This window comes from Hyperolius riggenbachi, unplaced genomic scaffold (genome assembly GCF_040937935.1).
Source record: "Hyperolius riggenbachi isolate aHypRig1 unplaced genomic scaffold, aHypRig1.pri scaffold_301, whole genome shotgun sequence".
NCBI classification, from domain to species: Eukaryota; Metazoa; Chordata; class Amphibia; order Anura; family Hyperoliidae; genus Hyperolius; species Hyperolius riggenbachi.
Window position 1 is genome coordinate 24,481 of NW_027152512.1, and position 19,782 is coordinate 44,262.

The window sequence follows — 19,782 nt, forward strand, 5'->3', positions numbered from 1 at the left end:
TAGGTCCCCTAGTATAAGTAGGTAGGTAGGTGTCCCTGTATAGGTAAGTAGGTGCCCCAGTAGTTAGGTAGGCATAGGTAGGTGTCCCAGTATAGATAGTTAGGCAGGGCCTGGCTGGCACAGTAATAACAATTACCAAGGTCCAGCTGCAACAGATAGGGCTGTATAATGTTAGTGAGCAACACACACACAAAAACCACATCAGGAGAATATTAGCTCTCAAAAGAGCTGTTGAGGGGTGCTATTTTAGCAATAACAATCAGCCAGGAGCAAGCCAAGAGCCTAACTAATCTTTCCCTAGGAGAAAAAATCTATAGCAGCTGTCCCTAAAAATCTGCAGCAGCTCTCCCTAGTCTGTCTATTTGCAGCAGGCACACGAGTGAGTGTCATGGCCAGCAAGCCTGCCTTATATAAGGGGGGTGGGGCTCCAGGGCTTAGTGTAGCCTGAATGGCTACAATGTGCCTGCTGACTGTGATGCAGAGGGTCAAAGTTGGCCCTCATAGTGCATTATGAGGCGAATCGAACTTCCGCAAAAGTTCGCCTGGAACCGTTCGCCGGCGAACCGTTCGCTACATCTCTAATGATAATATGAAGGATAATGAACCAGGATGAAAAGGATCAGTGTGGTTTGAATGATAAAACAACATATTTTTCCTACGAAATCATTACGGTATGCGTGACTAGGGGTGTGTCAGGGGGGGGGGGGGTGATCAGGGGTGTGGCTTAAGTGTCCCACTTTCTTGGGAGGTATGCTCCTCCCCCTTCCAAAACACCTCATTCCAAAAACCGTTCCCCTAACTATTAACGATTGTTAATAGCGACAGATGTGTATGAGGGATTAGTGACTGAGGCAAGTGTCCAAAGTCACTTAGAAACAAGCATCCTCTCTAATAATCTCCCTGTGTCGCTGCGTCCAGCTGTCCCTGTTATTTGCTACTGCGCATGTGCGCAGAACAGACAGCTGGACGGGACCAGGGAGCGAGGCGGGCGAGGCCGCGCGGCGGGTGCGTGCGCACTGGTGGCGGCAGTAGAAAAACGACCTAGAGCCTGTTTTTAAATGTGCTTAGGTCTGCTAGTCAGTGTAATAAATGTCATTTGCAGCAATAATAAATAATAATACAATTGTTAGAGACATAGTGGAGGAGAGTGTATTTCAGGGCTGGCCTTAGATCCCCGCCCTTAGTTCCTGGAAGGGTTCCCGCCCGCCTTGTTGTCTTCCTGCCGCCCCTTTAACATTTTCCATAAAATAAACCAAAACAAACAAGACAAAAGGTGCCGGCAGCTGCGCAAAGCTGAGAACCTCTCCGCAGACTTCCCGAGAGAGATGGATGAAACATCTGCGTAGTACAAGTCTCCAGCCTCCACCGAATGCCGAAATACAGATTCTGGGTGGAGTGACCCCTATAAAGAGGACCTGTAGTGAAAATAACAGAATGGATAAAATGGCTTAATTTTTTTGTTTGTTTGTCTTACAATAATTAGGGTTCGTTCACGCTGGAGGCGTTTGGATTTTTTTAAGCGCCTGTGATCTTTCAAAATCGCCCTGAAAGCGCTTACACTATGCTTTCCTATGTGCCAGTTCAGATTGGGGCGATCCGTTCGCTTTCCGCTCAGAGAAGCGCTGCGTGGACCATTTTCGGGGTGATTTTGCTACAATGGAAGGTATAAGAAAAATGCAAAACGCTCACAAAATAGCTTTGTGCAGCGCTTGCGTTCGCATGTTTAAGAATAAATACATTGTATTCATTTTCCGGAACAAAGAAAAAAAAAACGAATCGCTTTGCAAAAACTTACAAGAACGCTTACCAAAAACGTCAAACTAACAGAAATCGCCGGGAAGGGGAAAAAATATTGCTTCAAAAAAAGTCCAACGCTAACGCGATCGGAACACAATGTGAACGAGACCTTATAGATTTAGTCAGTGTTTGCTCACTGTAAAATATTTCCACTCCCTGATTTACATTCTGAAATTTTTCACAGGTGGTGACATATTTAGTCCTGTCAGGTGATTTCTGCGGAATGTTTGTTAGTAAGAGCTCTATGCACACTGGTTGCTTAGCAGTTGATAACAGCAGCTATTTCCCACAATGCAACAAACTGTGAGGGCCTGACATCACACTGTGGGAGGGGTTTCTCCACAATATCAGCCATACAGACCCCCTTCTCCCCCCCGATGATCGATTAGAGAAAAGGAATAGATTTCTCATGGGAAAGGGGGTATCAGCTTCAATTCGTTCCCCTTTAAGGTGTGGCCAGACAGGCTGGGCCTCTGGTGGGCGTAGGGTGTGACTGCAATCTCTAGGGCAGTGAAGGGCGCACATAATCTGGGCACAACGCAGCGGCGTTGGGAGACTTTGATAAGATGCCTGCGGGCAGGAAAGATTCCACCATCTGCTGTGGGGATAATAATGACCCTCTGTGTTGTGGGCCCGGCTGGGTGACCGGAGGGGGGTGAAATCTGCTGCGCTCTGCTGTTCTCTCTCCCTCGCTAAACTTTTGATTCCCTTTGCAACAAAGCCTTCTGTTTGGTTCCTTGTTGATCCGTCTGGAACTTCTGCAGATCTTTGACAGAAGAAATGTGTTGTTTTTGTGATATCTTCCTACTCAGTGCTCAACCAGCAAAGCTACTTCCCCTTCCCAAAGCTGCTGATGCTGAGTATACTGGTTCCTCGAGAGACCCCCAGCTGTATATACAGTATACACCCATCATATGCCTCCTATCCTATGTGGCCCATACACCAAGTACAGCCGCCCACCAAACACATTCCCCAATCAGAATACATGAGGTTTGTGGTGGGCTCCATATCAGGGGAACTCTTAGGCCAGATACTAGAGTGCTATCTGTACCCTCTGAAGGTGGCCCTGCCCTCGTATGAACGGGGCAGCCATCATCTCATCGCCCCATAACAAGTCCAGCCATCATCTCATGTCACCCCAATAACAAGTCCAGCTGTCCTCTCATGTTACCCCAATAACAAGTCCAGCCGTCGTCTCATGTTACCCCAATAACAAGTCCAGCCGTCGTCTCATGTCACCCCAATAACAGGTCCAGCCGTCGTCTCATGTCACCCCAATAACAAGTCCAGCCGTCATCCCATGTCACCCCAATAACAAGTCCAGCCGTCGTCGCATGTTACCCCAATAACAAGTCCAGCCATCCTCTCATGTCACCCCAATAACAAGTCCAGCCATCATCTCATGTCACCCCAATAACAAGCCCAGCCATCATCTCATGTCACCCCAATAACAAGTCTAGCCGTCCTCTCATGTCACCCCAATAACAAGTCCAGCCGTCCTCTCATGTCACCCCAATAACAAGTCTAGCTGTCATCTCATGTCACCCCAATAACAAGTCCAGCCGTCATCTCATGTCACCCCAATAACAAGCCCAGCCGTCACCTCATGTCACCCCAATAACAAGCCCAGCCGTCACCTCATGTCACCCCAATAACAAGTCCAGCCGTCACCTCATGTCACCCCAATAACAAGTCCAGCCGTCATCTCATGTCACCCCAATAACAAGTCCAGCCGTCACCTCATGTCACCCCAATAACAAGTCCAGCCGTCACCTCATGTCACCCCAATAACAAGTCCAGCCGTCATCTCATGTCACCCCAATAACAAGTCCAGCCGTCCTCTCATGTCACCCCAATAACAAGTCCAGCCGTCCTCTCGTGTCACCCCAATAACAAGTCCAGCCATCATCTCGTGTCACCCCAATAACAAATCCAGCCGTCCTCTCGTGTCACCCCAATAACAAGTCTAGCCGTCATCTCATGTCACCCCAATAACAAGTCCAGCCGTCAACCCATGTCACCCCAATAACAAGTCCAGCCGTCCTCTCATGTCACCCCAATAACAAGTCTAGCTGTCATCTCATGTCACCCCAATAACAAGTCCAGCCGTCCTCTCATGTCACCCCAATAACAAGCCCAGCCGTCCTCTCATGTCACCCCAATAACAAGTCCAGCTGTCATCTCATGTCACCCCAATAACATGTCCAGCCGTCACCTCATGTCACCCCAATAACAAGTCCAGCCATCCTCTCATGTCACCCCAATAACAAGTCCAGCCGTCATCTCATGTCACCCCAATAACAAGTCCAGCCGTCCTCTCATGTCACCCCAATAACAAGTCCAGCCGTCCTCTCATGTCACCCCAATAACATGTCCAGCCGTCATCTCATGTCACCCCAATAACAAGTCCAGCCGTCATCTCATGTCACCCCATAACAAGTCCAGCCGTCATCTCATGTCACCCCATAACAAGCCCAGCCGTCCTCTCATGTCACCTCAATAACAAGTCCAGCCGTCACCTCATGTCACCCCAATAACAAGTCCAGCCGTCACCTCATGTCACCCCAATAACAAGTCCAGCCGTCCTCTCATGTCACCCCAATAACAAGTCCAGCCGTCATCTCATGTCACCCCAATAACAAGTCCAGCCGTCCTCTCATGTCACCCCAATAACAAGTCCAGCCGTCATCTCATGTCACCCCAATAACAAGCCCAGCCGTCATCTCATGTCACCCCAATAACAAGTCCAGCTGTCATCTCAAGTCACCCCAATAACAAGTCCAGCCGTCATCTCATGTTACCCCAATAACAAGTCCAGCCGTCCTCTCATGTCTCCCCAATAACAAGTCCAGCCGTCCTCTCATGTCACCCCAATAACAAGTCCAGCCGTCCTCTCATGTCACCCCAATAACAAGTCCAGCTGTCATCTCATGTCACCCCAATAACAAGTCCAGCCGTCATCTCATGTCACCCCAATAACAAGTCCAGCCGTCCTCTCATGTCACCCCAATAACAAGTCCAGCCGTCCTCTCATGTCACCCCAATAACAAGTCCAGCCGTCCTCTCATGTCACCCCAATAACAAGTCCAGCCGTCATCTCATGTCACCCCAATAACAAGTCCAGCCGTCCTCTCATGTCACCCCAATAACAAGTCCAGCCGTCCTCTCATGTCACCCCAATAACAAGTCCAGCCGTCCTCTCATGTCACCCCAATAACAAGTCCAGCCGTCACCTCATGTCACCCCAATAACAGGTCCAGCCGTCACCTCATGTCACCCCAATAACAGGTCCAGCCGTCACCTCATGTCACCCCAATAACAGGTCCAGCCGTCACCTCATGTCACCCCAATAACAAGTCCAGCCGTCACCTCATGTCACCCCAATAACAAGTCCAGCCGTCACCTCATGTCACCCCAATAACAAGTCCAGCCGTCACCTCATGTCACCCCAATAACAATTCCAGCCGTCACCTCATGTCACCCCAATAACAAGTCCAGCCGTCACCTCATGTCACCCCAATAACAAGCCCAGCCGTCACCTCGTGTCACCCCAATAACAAGCCCAGCCGTCATCTCGTGTCACCCCAATAACAAGCCCAGCCGTCATCTCATGTCACCCCAATAACAAGCCTAGCCGTCATCTCATGTCACCCCAATAACAAGTCCAGCCGTCACCTCATGTCACCCCAATAACAAGCCCAGCCGTCACCTCATGTCACCCCAATAACAAGCCCAGCCGTCATCTCATGTCACCCCAATAACAAGCCCAGCCGTCATCTCATGTCACCCCAATAACAAGTCCAGCCGTCGTCCCATGTCACCCCAATAACAAGCCCAGCCGTCGTCTCATGTCACCCCAATAACAAGTCCAGCCGTCATCTCATGTCACCCCAATAACAAGTCCAGCCGTCACCTCATGTCACCCCAATAACAAGTCCAGCTGTCATCTCATGTCACCCCAATAACAAGTCCAGCCGTCCTCTCATGTCTCCCCAATAACAAGTCCAGCCGTCATCTCATGTCACCCCAATAACAAGTCCAGCCGTCATCTCATGTCACCCCAATAACAAGTCCAGCCGTCCTCTCATGTCACCCCAATAACAAATCCAGCCGTCATCTCATGTCACCCCAATAACAAGTCCAGCCGTCATCTCATGTCACCCCAATAACAAGTCCAGCCGTCACCTCATGTCACCCCAATAACAGGTCCAGCCGTCATCTCATGTCACCCCAATAACAAGTCCAGCCGTCCTCTCATGTCACCCCAATAACATGTCCAGCCGTCATCTCATGTCACCCCAATAACAAGTCCAGCCGTCATCTCATGTCACCCCAATAACAAGTCCAGCCGTCCTCTCATGTCACCCCAATAACATGTCCAGCCGTCATCTCATGTCACCCCAATAACAAGTCCAGCTGTCATCTCATGTCACCCCAATAACAAGTCTAGCCGTCCTCTCATGTCACCCCAATAACATGTCCAGCCGTCATCTCATGTCACCCCAATAACAAGTCCAGCTGTCATCTCATGTCACCCCAATAACAAGTCCAGCCGTCGTCTCATGTCACCCCAATAACAAGTCCAGCCGTCGTCTCATGTCACCCCAATAACAAGTCCAGCCGTCCTCTCATGTCACCCCAATAACATGTCCAGCTGTCCTCTCATGTCACCCCAATAACATGTCCAGCCGTCGTCTCATGTCACCCCAATAACATGTCCAGCCGTCATTTCATGTCACCCCAATAACAAGTCCCAAATAACAAGAGGCGATGATGTGAATAAGCCCCCGCATGCCGTGTATCCGTAGCGGTGATGTGAATAAGCCCCCCAGCACGCTGTGTGTATCAGGAACAGTGATGTGAGTTTTGGCGCTGCTCCCGGAGGACACTTCAGCTGTATCCGGAGTCTGGGAATATTCTCCCGCAGTTTCCTGTCACTTCCACAGTTGATGCCAGATTGTGGGACAATTAAGCTCTGGGGTGGAAGTTGCTGCTGGAGGGAACGTGTGACATATATGGAGAGCTGCAGCATCTTCCACGGGAGCCACAAGGAATCACCCTCCAACCCTTCTGTGTCATCCACTTGGAAATTCTCCCCCCCCCTTTCACCCCATATTCACCTACTAGGCAAAGTAGAAATGAAAGAACATGATACACTTGGTGCTGAGGTGTAGCTAGACTTAATAGGGCAAAAAGGGTCCATGAGAGTCGCGTGATCGGGAGGCGGCGAATGGTAGCAGAGAGTGTTCTGCTGTGAAGCAGTGTCTAGATTCTAGAAGCAGGAAAAAATACAGACGATCCCGTTACTCTGCATGGCGGGAGGAGGTGGCAAGGAAGTTTTTAGTGAGTGAACGGGAAGGTTTATTTGCTAATTGGCTGCACTTTTGGTTGGGGCGAGGGTGGAGGAGGGTCCACAGCCTCTGGGCCCCCCCTGCGATGGCAGTGGTTGCAGGGGTGATTGCTACGCCCATGACTTGGTGTTAACATGCAATCATTGTCTGCTGCTGTTGGGTGGAAGGCATGCCGCGTAATTCTGATGTGCTGGGTGGGGGTGAGCAGGCAATGTCCTTTTGATATGGGTGTGATTGGGGGGAGGGGTACGTCAGGGCCCATGCTTCCATAAAGTCAAACTGGGCAATTGCCTGGGACTGCAAACTCCATAGGGACCCCACAAGTCAGGAACTCTAGTTTACTGCCAGTACAGTATGAGACTGTAAGGGGACCCAGGTTATTTCTTTGCCCCATTTTACCTAAAACCACCAACCACGGGGCTCTACCAGGTATCTAATTCTGATGAGGATGTCATCGGGGTACTTAATTCTGAAGTGGTGGTGGTTTCATCAGGCAAATTAATTTTCTGATGGGGAATATTTGTTACATGGCCCTGCCCACAAACTATCATGGCCACACCCACTTTTCCCATGTCACACTGCTCACTCCACATGATTGCACCTCTACTGGTGTTTCCCATCCGTCCTCAGAGCTATTAAAGGGAACCTGTACTGAGTAAAATTATTTAAAATAATATGAGGTAACTTCAAATGAACATTACCTACCGGAAGTTACCTTGCCATCAGTTCCTCTCAGAAACTTACCATTTTCTTCTGACAATGATCCCTTCCAGTTCTGACAACATTTTTGTCAGAACTGAAATATATCAGTTGCTGTCAGTTCTAGATCAGTTGCTGTCAGTTACAGCTGAGAGGATAACTGATGTGTCCAAGTTTCCCTATGGCTCAAGTGGGCGATGTTACAGTGTAACTGTGTGCTGACCAGGAAGCTGTTAGGGGGTAGTGGCCATTTTTCAAAATGGAGGACGGAGAATTCCATCGATCACAGTGGACAAACAGGATGCAGGAGAGGAAAAAGAGATTGATGAGTAGACTACATGAGAGGTAAGTATGACTTGTGTACGGTTATTTTGACTTTTCATTTTCAGTTCAGGTTCTCTTTAAGCTTAGAATCTGCCCTGCATGTAGAAGAAACGTATACATTACGCAACGGTTTCTGGCAACTTTCAGCATTGAGGTTTTGAGACTGAAGAAGATGCATCAGGGATTGGATGTTCTGGATGTTCATGGTGTGATTTTGACACATTCAATCAATCTCAGCTAATTCAATTGTTGATACACATTGAGATTACAATTCATGAGTGTTTGTATGCCAAGGCGATCAGCTAAGTGGGTACTGAAATGTTTAAACAGAACTTTTATTTGTTAACCACGTCGTGCAATATTCAACTCCATATATATATATCCTGTATTTATCCATTCCTCAGACAGGACCCTACTAAAATGCTGGTTCCTGCCATTGATAGAAAGAATAGTATAACATTCTGCTGTGTGGTGGACGGTCTTACAGACTGGCACCACCTCCTTCCATCCTGCACACGTCATCCACCTCTCCTCTCCATCCTCCTCTGCTGCTCCTCTCTGCCAAGTCCTCCAACGGCCGCCAATTCCCAAATATATCCAGTTCAAACATTTTACGTTAACCTTGAAAGGTAATCACAACCTTGTTCCTCCATATCTCTCTTCACCAACCTCCAGGTACCACGCTAATATTCTGCAAGCCACCCTCTAATGTACACTAGAATTCACTCTTCACATTCACATACAGGTTTTCTCAGGAGCTCCCCATCCCCCTCCTCAGACTTCATCCTACAATTTTCTACTCCTCAACAGTTGAATCCTTTAAAGGCAACCTGAAATGAGAGGGATATGGAGGCTGCCATGTTTATTTTCTTTTAAGCAATACCAGTTTCCTGGCTGTCCTGCTGATCCTCCGCCTCTAATACTATTAGCCATAGCCCCTGAACAAGCATGCAGCAGATCAGGTGTTTCTGACAAAAATATGACAAGATTAGCCACATGCTTGTTTCAGGTAATTCAGACACTGCCAGGGCAACTAGAAATAAATATGGCAGCCTCCATATACATCTCTCGCTTCAGGTTCCCTTTAAATGCGAACAAAAACTCAAAGCAAGGATATCATTTATCCAAGAGCGCGCCTCACCAAGGTCTTCTTTCTGCAGAATATAGAGCTGACAAGAATCTTATCTGTCAGCCTGTCTCTATTCTGGGCCATTGCCGGGGTGAGGGAAGCTTGTTATCTCTCCTCCCACATTTCTGCTCCTCACTGATTGGCTGAGGGCAGTTCAGTGAGTCCTATACAACTCACTTCCACCGATCCAGCACTGGGACTAACACACACACCCCGCCGAGCGTCTCTGTGCTACTGCACATGTGCAAGGTGTCTTGCGGCTGCACAGTGCATCTGCAGACTTCCACAGGGTCTTAGCACTGGATCGGTTGCTTTTTCTTAAATGACAAGTTTACTTTAACCACTTCACCGCCCGGGTACAGTATATCTACGCCCCTTTTAACTTCATTTCCTTACCTGGGGCGTAGATATACGCACCCCTGCCGCTACCGCCACTGTCCGTGCTCCCGCTCGCTCCCGCGCTCGTGCACACCGCCGCCAGCTCGGAGATCAAAGAATGGGAAGAACAGTTCCTGTTCGTTGATCTAAGCCCCCCAGCAATGATCGTCTGCTTCTATGAGAAGCTGCGCAATCATTGTGTAAAAAAAAGTTTTCCATCCTCACTGCACTTCCTGTAAGCGTACTTACTACGCTTACAGGATCATTCACATAAAGTGTCAGTCTAAAGCATTTTTTATATACAAATACATAATTTAACATTTTAAATTAACTCATTACCTCCCACAATCCCCAATTGTTCAAGAAAACAACAATCCTTTGGGTGACGGTCTACCACTTGGATATGAGAACTGAATGACCACTGAGGTGAAATACAATTGATTGTGAAACAGTGGATTCACTCATGATCTGCGCTGACTTTAAATAAATAAAAAAATGACAATACAAAAATACATAAATAGTTACCTTGGGGACTGAACTCTTTAAATATTTATGTCATGAGGGTATAACAGTGTTACTTTATAAACTATGGGCTTGTAATTAGGGATGAGCGCAAAACTGAAAAAAATGCACCTTTATTTCCAAACATTGTGATCGGGACATAATTTAAATGGTGTAATAACCAGGACAAATGGGCAAATAAATGGCATGGATTTTGATAACGGTAGCATGCATTACTTAAAAACTATAATGGCCGAAAACTGAAAAAATATTTTTTCCCAATTTTTTTTTCCTATTTTCCCATTGAAACACATTTATAATAAAATAATTATTGGCATAATGTCCAACCTAAAGAAAGCCTAATTAGTAGCAAAAAATACCAAGATATCGTTCATTTCATTGTGATAAGTAATGATAAAGTTATAGGCGAATGAATGGAAGGAGCGCTGAAAGGTGAAAAATTGCTCTGGTGCTCAAGGGGTAAAACCCCTCAGTTGTGAAGGGGTTAAACAACTGATGTAAGTGGCTCATATCTGGCATAGTTTATTATTTTGATTTATGTAAATTAGATTTAGGGGCCTGAAGTACTGGGGAGGGGGGGGAGGGTTGAGGAGAAGGGTACTTGGTGCAATATTTGCACAGGGGCAGCAGCTATGAAGGCACACCTCTGCTACCTGCCCCAGTAATAGGGAGTCATGCTGGCAGCAGAGGGGAAGCTGATCAGCAACCAAACACTTTGCACACGAAAGAGTAAAGAGCTGGCACGTCCAAAGTAATTAAGGACCAGACCAGGCTATGCTGGTCGGATCTGTGCTGCGTGGGCTCTCCAGCCCACAGCACAGATCGTATAATAGCCAGGGCGACCAGAATTCTCCCCCCCCCCCCCCCTTTTTCCCCACTAGGGGGATGTCCTGCAGGGGGGGTCTGATCGCCGCCGGCTTGCTGCATGTAGCACAGGGGCTCCTCAAAGGCCTCCGCAGCGATATCGGGCCTCCCTGTGCTAACCTCCGTCCCCTGGGCGGCACAGGACGGCGATGCGGCCTGCACCGCCTCTAATAGGCTTCAGCCTATCAGATGCCGGCAATCCCTGGCCAATCAGAGGCCGGGGATCGCCGATCTCCTTGCCGTATGATGTAAACAGCGGGGATTTCTTCCCCATGTGTTTACATTTAACCTGCGAGCCGCGATCGGCGGCTAGCAGACTGTTCATGGAGACACCCTCCGTGAACTGACATGGAAAGGCCGTTTCCATGGGAAACCACTTGCGACCTGCCGACGCCTATGGACGTTAGGTGGTCGTTAAGTGGTTAATTGGTTCCATGTAAAAGCATATGGCCAACGTTTTGGAGCCACGCAGGTCCCCTTTATCAAGGCAATGTTTGCTCAGAGTTAAAACTCTGTCTGCTGCTGTGTAAAAGTTCCAGTAGAAGTAGGAGACAGGCTCTTCAGTACTCACTCCACAGCAATGTGTGTTCAGCGGGCGGCTGCCTGAGGCCTAGTTCATGCTAGAAATCGCCAGCGCAATTGCAAGTGCTTTTTACGCTTTTTAAAGCTATTTCCCCAGCAATTTTAGTGCAATAAGGCCTTGTTAACGTCATAAATCACAAGCGTTTGCACGCAATTTTTTTTAAGCACCTGCCGGCGCTTACCTTCACATTAGGGATTGTAGACTGGAGCTTTTGATGAGTGATTCGTTTTTTTCACTTCCTGACGTAAGTCAGGAAGTGAACTCTTTGACCTGGAAAATGATACAATGTATTTATTCTTAAAAGCGCTAAGGAAATCGCTATACAAAGCGCTTAGTGATTTCCCTATACCTTCCATTGAACCAAAACGCTCAGAAAATGTTACAGGCAGCGCTTTGGTGAGCGGAAAGCAGTCGAAAACGCGCCGATATGAACACTGTCATAAAGAATCTTTGCACAAGCACTTTTAAAGCGATTTTGAAAATCACTGGCGTGTAAAAAACCTGAAAGCACCCTTAGTGTAAACAAGCCCTTAACGATTTTACTTAGCGCTTTTGTTTGGCAATTCGATTTTTTTGTTTGTTTTGCTGACACTCAGGAAGTGAACTCTTTGACCTGGAACTGAATATGACTAATATAGTTTCTATTGAAAAACGCGCAGAAAATCACTGCTACAAGCGCTTTTTCAAGCGCTTAGCGATTTTCCTATACTTTACATTGAAGCGCAAACGCTCAGGAAATGGTGCAGGAGCCGTGTTTGCGATTGGAAAGAAAGATCATCGCTCATGTGAGAATACTCACGGTGAGAAACATGGCTCAAACACTTTTAAAAATCGAAAAGCGCTCATGGGGCTTGAATCACAAAAGAGTGCTAACTGATAGCACAGCCGTTTTCGCGTGGATTTTCGCATTTCGCACGATCGCAAATCTTTGCGTGAAACGATAAGTTTTTGCGCACAAACTATATCATTTTTGCACGTAAATTCGCGTTTGGAGTGAAAAATTGTGATCGCGCGAACCATGAAAATTAGCGCGAAAATGGCCGTGCTATCAGTTAGCACTCTTTTGTGAATCAAACCCATAGTGTGAACATTTGTGACTATGCATACGAAGCCCACACTAGACGCAATGAGGAGCTCCAATACTACGCTAGGCGGCCAATGTGGATGTCGTCCAGCTCGCAGGCTGGCGATATATGGAGCCTGCAGATGTCAGTTTACCCCACTCAGCCCGTCTGCCATTATATTAATGAATGACTCACATTGTGGGACCGGCGGCCATTAAACTGATGAAATGCGTAGAGAGGAAATTTCATTAAGTAAAAAGCAGTCCCCTTCCCCCGCTGCAGGTCAGACACATTACTGTGACGTACGGAGGCTGACAGGGGTCAGACTGCGCACTATTCACAGGGATGTATAAATATTATACTGCCAATAACGCATCTCTGCAGTGGGTGGAGGCTGCTGCCGCTTCTCCTGATCCTGCAGGTTTTTTGTTTTTTTTTTTTTAGACTTGGAAATTTCCTGACCCATTTCTGTTCTTTGCCAGGCACAAATCGTTTTTCTGAAACGACTGCCTTTCTAAACTCATCAATAGCCGGCACGGTAAAGTGCTGCTAAGAGCATCTGACAAATGAGAGTCACAATGCGCTGTGCTGTCTGGCTGTGGCAGCCAATCAGGAAATTACTGCCAGCACGTAAAAATCTCACTTCACTTTTACTGATATGTTCAGGCAAAGACTTTGACAAGACTTCTCTTGGGCTGCCCCAATTCAGTGAAATTTAAAGTGAATCTGAGCTCAGAACTTCATCTCTGCTCTAAGGGTTGGTGCACACCGAGCGGCTTTTTCAGCGTTTCTGCAGCAGCTTGCGGCTGCGGATCCGCTTGGTCAATGTATCTCAATGGGGTGGTGCACACCAGAGCAGGAGGCGTTTTGCAGAAACGAAAAATGCCGGGGTGAGGCATTTTTTGGATTGTGGGTGCGTTTCTGCCTCAATGTTAAGTATAGGAAAAACGCAAACCGCTCTGAAAAACGCCTGTTCAGAGCGGTTTTGCCGGCGTTTTTGTTACAGAAGCTGTTCAGTAACAGCTTTACTGTAACAATATATGAAATCTACTATACTGAAATCCGCTGCAGCAATCCGCAAAACGCTAGCAAGACGCCATAGAAAAATAACAAAGCGTTTCAAAATCTGCCAGCATTTTGCGGATCTGCTAGCGGTTTTTGGTGTGCACCAGGCCTAAAAGATTAGGCACAGAATGAAAACAATCAGGGAAAAAAAATCTTTGTTACAATACACTGAAATCCAAAAAAAAACCATGAAAATGGACTGGATGAGCCTTCAGGGAGCAAAGGGTTAAAGCATCTGTCTTTTCCTGCACAGTCAGCGCTGCCAGCACCTAGGCGCTACTGATAAAGTCTTACAGATAATTACACTCAAATGCATCTAAATGAACAAACACAGCTCAGTGCAGCCGATTTCTACAGCATTGCTATGTGGAATGATCACTTTTCAGTCTGTTCTTTGCAAGAGCTCGAACCCTAGTTTAATTTCCTTTCCCTATATTGCTATATTCATAGTGTTAGGATATGTCAGGAATGGATGCCATATCATCTTTGGCGCACGTTGTTTCCTGGCGTTGTTTAGTGTGGTGGTGCAGTGTACATTTTCACATTGATAAATTACCACTTTAGATTGATGCCATTAAAACGATCAACAATGCGTCAGCCAATTATCATTGAAAAATAATGTAGTGAAACGAGAAGAGAGGATTATCGTGCTTTCTGACCAATCCACCTGGTGCCTAGTTTTGGCAGATTTTCGCAAGCCATAGTGTGTACAGAGATTATGTTACAGACGATGCACAGCAAGTAGTACGTAACGCGGCGGAAGGTGCATTACATTTCTGGCTTACCAAGTATTTTAGCACAATTGCTATTGTGTGTTAGTGTGTGCTTCACTTAGAGACACTGAAGCGAAAAAAAATTATATGATTTGTATGTGTAGTACAGCTAAGAAATAAAGCATTAGCAGCACTGATATGAGTCTCATATTGTTTCCAGTACAGGAAGCGTTAAGAAACTCCAGTTGTTATCTATGCAAAAGAGCCATTGAGCTCCAGGACTTCAAAGAGCTCTGTCTTCTGAAGCTTGTTATCTCAAGTGTCAGTCACTGTATTTTTTTTGTCCTGCAGAGGACAGTTCAAAACTTCACAAGCCTGCTCTGTAAAATCATTTAGAATGCTGAGTAGTGTGTAAACTGCAAATATTAGAGAATGATGCACTGTTATATAAAAAAAAACCTAACTGAAAATAAAAATGGGAGAATATTTTCTTTGCTGCTAACGGTCTAGCAATTATTCATACTACACAACCAATTCATTATATCATTTTTTGTCTTCGCTTCAGTGTCTCTTTAATACATGCACTGGTGATTTGGATGGTATGGGCAGAGGGTTGACTTCCGGTTCTTACAGGACAAAAGTACGTCTATAATGTAAACTGATTCTTTAAACCTATACAAGTCAGTCTGCAGTTGTACATTGTTTGCTCTAAACAACATCCATTGAACGTGTGTGCAGGGGGCATAAAAGACACTGCAAGCAGGGTCCACCTTAAGTTATCTATGCAAAAGAGTCAAATTTAGTTAGGGTTTCCTGAAATGTAAATAGAGGCTAAAGCAGCTGAGGGTTAAGGCTTCTTCCCCACTAGGACCCTGCGTTAGATGCGACGTTAAGGTCACATAACATGCCTGCAACGCATAGCGAGGTTGAAGCTGGACGTCAGACTGAGCCATGTTACGCAGCTCTTCCTGTGATGCGTACTCTTGGACGCATGCGGCATCACGTCTTCCTGCCAGCCAATCGCCGTACAGAGCGCCGCTCCAGGAAGTAAACACTGCACTTCACATTGTGCAGTGAATATTAATTAGCCATGTGGCTGGCCGCGGAGGAGGAGGGGAGACCTCCTCCTACATTACTGAGCATGTGCAAGCAGTCTAACGCTGCTTAGCCCAGTATAACGTACAGCATGCAGCTCTTGGTGCGCCTTTTTTGTGCTATAGACTGCAGAGACCACGTGATCCGAATCACATGGTCCCGCCAGCCAATCGCCGCACAGAGCGGCCGCTCCAGGAAGTAAACACTGCACGTCACTGAGTGCAGTGAATATTAATTAGCCATGTGCCCGGCCGCTCTCTGCTCCTCTCCAACCTTACTGAGCATGTGCAAACAGTCTAACGCGTCTCTGCCGCTTATAAAGTACTGCATGCAGTACGTTGTCTTATGGCGTAACGTTACTAAGTAACGCAACGTGGGCACTGTGAACAGCCCATTGATTTTTCATTACTGTGAGTTGGGCTGCGTTACAGGCTGCTCTAACGTGCGCCTGTAACGTCCCACTGTGATACCAGCCTATGTGCAGTAAAATTCCAAGGGTCATTACTTCTCTTTCAGCTTAAGAAGGCAGAGTGTGAATTCTAAACAGCAATGGATGCAATCTTAAAGATTAAGCCATTAAACTAAAAATATGAGCCTCATTTCCATGTTACTAATGTTCTATTTATCCTCCGTACTACACATGGGCCTCAATTCACAGAGCTTTATCCAACACTTTATCGAACGTTTGATACATTTTCCTCATGGGTAAGATCTAATTTTGAATTCAGTAAGGTGTTATAGATTTGTTGAACGTTTTATCAAAAAAATATTCGATAAATATAACACCTTAGTAAATTCAGAATTAGTGAATTGAGGCCATAGAGTGAATTACCTGATAAGTCTATTTTCACTTCAGGTCCCCTGTAAGGTGAGGTGGGAGAGAATGGGCCCAGAAGTGAAGCCAACGAGGCCCCTAAACACCAACTAGGAAATATGTGCCTGCCCAGCTTGCCTTGTGAATAGACCGGCTCTGCTTTATTTGTATTTGCAGGGGATAAAAACGGTTGCCCCTCATCATAACTTTGAAGAGTTGGTTGAATGAAGGTGTGATTGGGTGCAATGGTACATTTTTGCCTAGCAGTCAGAGAAGGAACGGCTGGGGATCATAAATGTACAGTGTACCACGCCGTAAGATAGATCTTGGTCTGATCCAATCTAATCTGTTGGCTACCCATACACCGCAAGGCCGACTCCTGATCGATTTCAGCAGGATCGAATTGACCTCGAGATGCTTTTCCGCCGCCTGGCCACCCACAACGTTAATGTTTTTTTAATCGCCTTTCCTTGCGCATTCTAAGCGCTTTTGCAGAGCGTCTTTTTTTTTTTAGTCAGGAAATGAACTCTGACCTGGAAATGAATACAATGTATTTATTCATAGAAACGCTGGGGAAGTCGCTATACAAAGTGCTTTTCTCATGTGTGAACTCTCTCATAGGGAATCATTGCAAAAGCGCTTTTAAAGGAGAACTGTAGTGAGAGGTATATGGAGGCTGCCATATGTATTTCCTTTTAAGCAATACCAGTTGCCTGGCAGCCCTGCTGATCCTCTGCCTCTAATACTAATAGCCATAGCCCCTGAACAAGCATGCAGCAGATCAGGTGTTTCTGACTTATTGTCAGATCTGACAAGAATAGCTGCATGCTTGTTTCTGGTGTGATTTAGCCACTACTGCAGGCAAATAGCTCAGCAGGGCTGCCAGGCAACTAGTATTACTTAAAAGGAAAGCAATATGGCAGCCTCCATATACCTCTTGTTACAGTTCTCCTTTAAGGTGCCCATACATGGTACAATTTTTCAATTTTTTTCGATTAGATAATTTAGTTCGATTATTCTGTTAGATCAAATATAAAGATTTTTCCAGCATGTCCGATCAGATTTTTTTTCTCGGAAAAATGGGATAATCGTTTGAATTTCTTGATCGACTTTTTTTTTTTTCGACTTTCATTCAATTTGATCATTTAGATCGAATGAACGGGAAAATCTAACGTTTCTATTGTGTTCTGTACGGCCACCGGGTGATTTCTAAAATTGACAGCGCTTAAGAAAATACGCAAATGCTCATAGTGTGGACACGCCCTGTCCTGAGGCTGCCGCAGCCGTTTCCAGGCACCGGATCAGACGGTGCTGATGAGATCCGGGGAGATGCTCAGACATTGGCTGAATATTCCCGCAGGTGGAATTCTGTATCTCCTGCTGTGGGTGACACGTATATAATGTCATTGTTAGCGGAGGTCATGGCAGATGTGACCCCCAGAGGATCCTGGGAGCCCCTCCCCCGCCTCTACTAATAGAAAGAGGAAATGTATGATGTCAGTATGGGAGAGAGGATGTGGAATTAACCCTCATTATCCCAGAATCTCTCTGTCCCTGGGGGGGGGCAGCTTCCTCCAGCGATGGTCCCGCAACACTCGGGATGGAGCTGCTGATTACAGAGTACAGAGATGGGTGGAGTTGTGGTGGGATTATTGGAATCTCATAGGGGGGGGGCACCCAGCTGTCTGCAGGGACGTCCATCACCATCAGGGGGACACAATGGTCAGGATTGTTCTCTGTACAGAAGCCCGTCTCTGTCCGCTGGGCTCTCGTTTCATCAGCTGCATTCTCACTAGGAGGAGCGACATTGCTGGGCCATATTTAGATAGTTTAAATTTCTTCTTCTGTAATGCCAAAAACAGAGGCCTGCAGATGGTTTTTACAGCTCTGCCTCCCTAACATGCAATATTATATAATTATTATTATACAGCAGTGATGGGTAACCTTGGCACTCCAGCTGTGACAAAAAACTACAAATCCCATTATGCCTCTGCCTCCCCGAGTTATGCTTAGAGCTGTCAGAGTATTGCAATGCCTCATGGGACTTGTAGTTCCACCACAGCTGGAGTGCCAAGGTTAGCCATCTCTGGTATACAGTCATTTACACAGAATATTGATGAGAGGAGCTGTAGTGAAAATAACAGGCGGTTCATTATTGGGTTCCCTGCAGTAGTTTGTGTCTCCTCCCCTCCTACAATGGTGAGATCTCCCTGCAGTGGTTTGTGTCTCCTCCCCTCCCACAATGGTGAGATCTCCCTGCAGTAGTTTGTGTCTCCTCCCCTCCCGCAATGGTGAGATCTCCCTGCAGTAGTTTGTGTCTCCTCCCCTCCCGCAATGGTGAGATCTCCCTGCAGTAGTTTGTGTCTCCTCCCCTCCCGCAATGGTGAGATCTCCCTGCAGTAGTTTGTGTCTCCTCCCCTCCCGCAATGGTGAGATCTCCCTGCAGTAGTTTGTGTCTCCTCCCCTCCCGCAATGGTGAGATCTCCCTGCAGTAGTTTGTGTCTCCTCCCCTCCCGCAATGGTGAGATCTCCCTGCAGTAGTTTGTGTCTCCTCCCCTCCCGCAATGGTGAGATCTCCCTGCAGTAGTTTGTGTCTCCTCCCCTCCCGCAATGGTGAGATCTCCCTGCAGTAGTTTGTGTCTCCTCCCCTCCCGCAATGGTGAGATCTCCCTGCAGTAGTTTGTGTCTCCTCCCCTCCCGCAATGGTGAGATCTCCCTGCAGTAGTGTGTCTCCTCCCCTCCCGCAATGGTGAGACCTCCCTGCAGTAGTTTGTGTCTCCTCCCCTCCCACAATGGTGAGACCTCCCTGCAGTAGTTTGTGTCTCCTCCCCTCCCACAATGGTGAGATCTTACTGCATTAGTTTGTGTCTACTCCCCTCCCACAATGGGGAGATCTCCCTGCAGTAGTTTGTGTCTACTCCCCTCCCACAATGGTGAGCTCTCCCTGCAGTAGTTTGTGTCTCCTCTCCTCCCACAATGGTGAGATCTCCCTGCAGCAGTTTGTGTCTCCTCCCCTCCTGCAATGGTGAGACCTCCCTGCAGTAGTTTGTGTATCCTCCCCTCCCACAATGGTGAGATCTCCCTGCAGTGGTTTGTCTCCTCCCCTCCCACAATGGTGAGAACTCCCTGCAGTAGTTTGTGTCTCCTCCCACAATGGTGAGATCTCCCTGCAGTAGTTTGTGCCTCCTCCCACAATGGTGAGATCTCCCTGCAGTAGTTTGTGTCTTCTCCCACAATGGTGAGATCTCCCTGCAGTGGTTTGTGTCTCCGCCCCTCCCACAATGGGGAGATTTCCCTGCAGTAGTTTGCGTCTCCTCCCCTCCCACAATGGTGAGACCTCCCTGCAGAAGTTTGTGTCTCCTCCCCTCCCACAATGGTGAGATC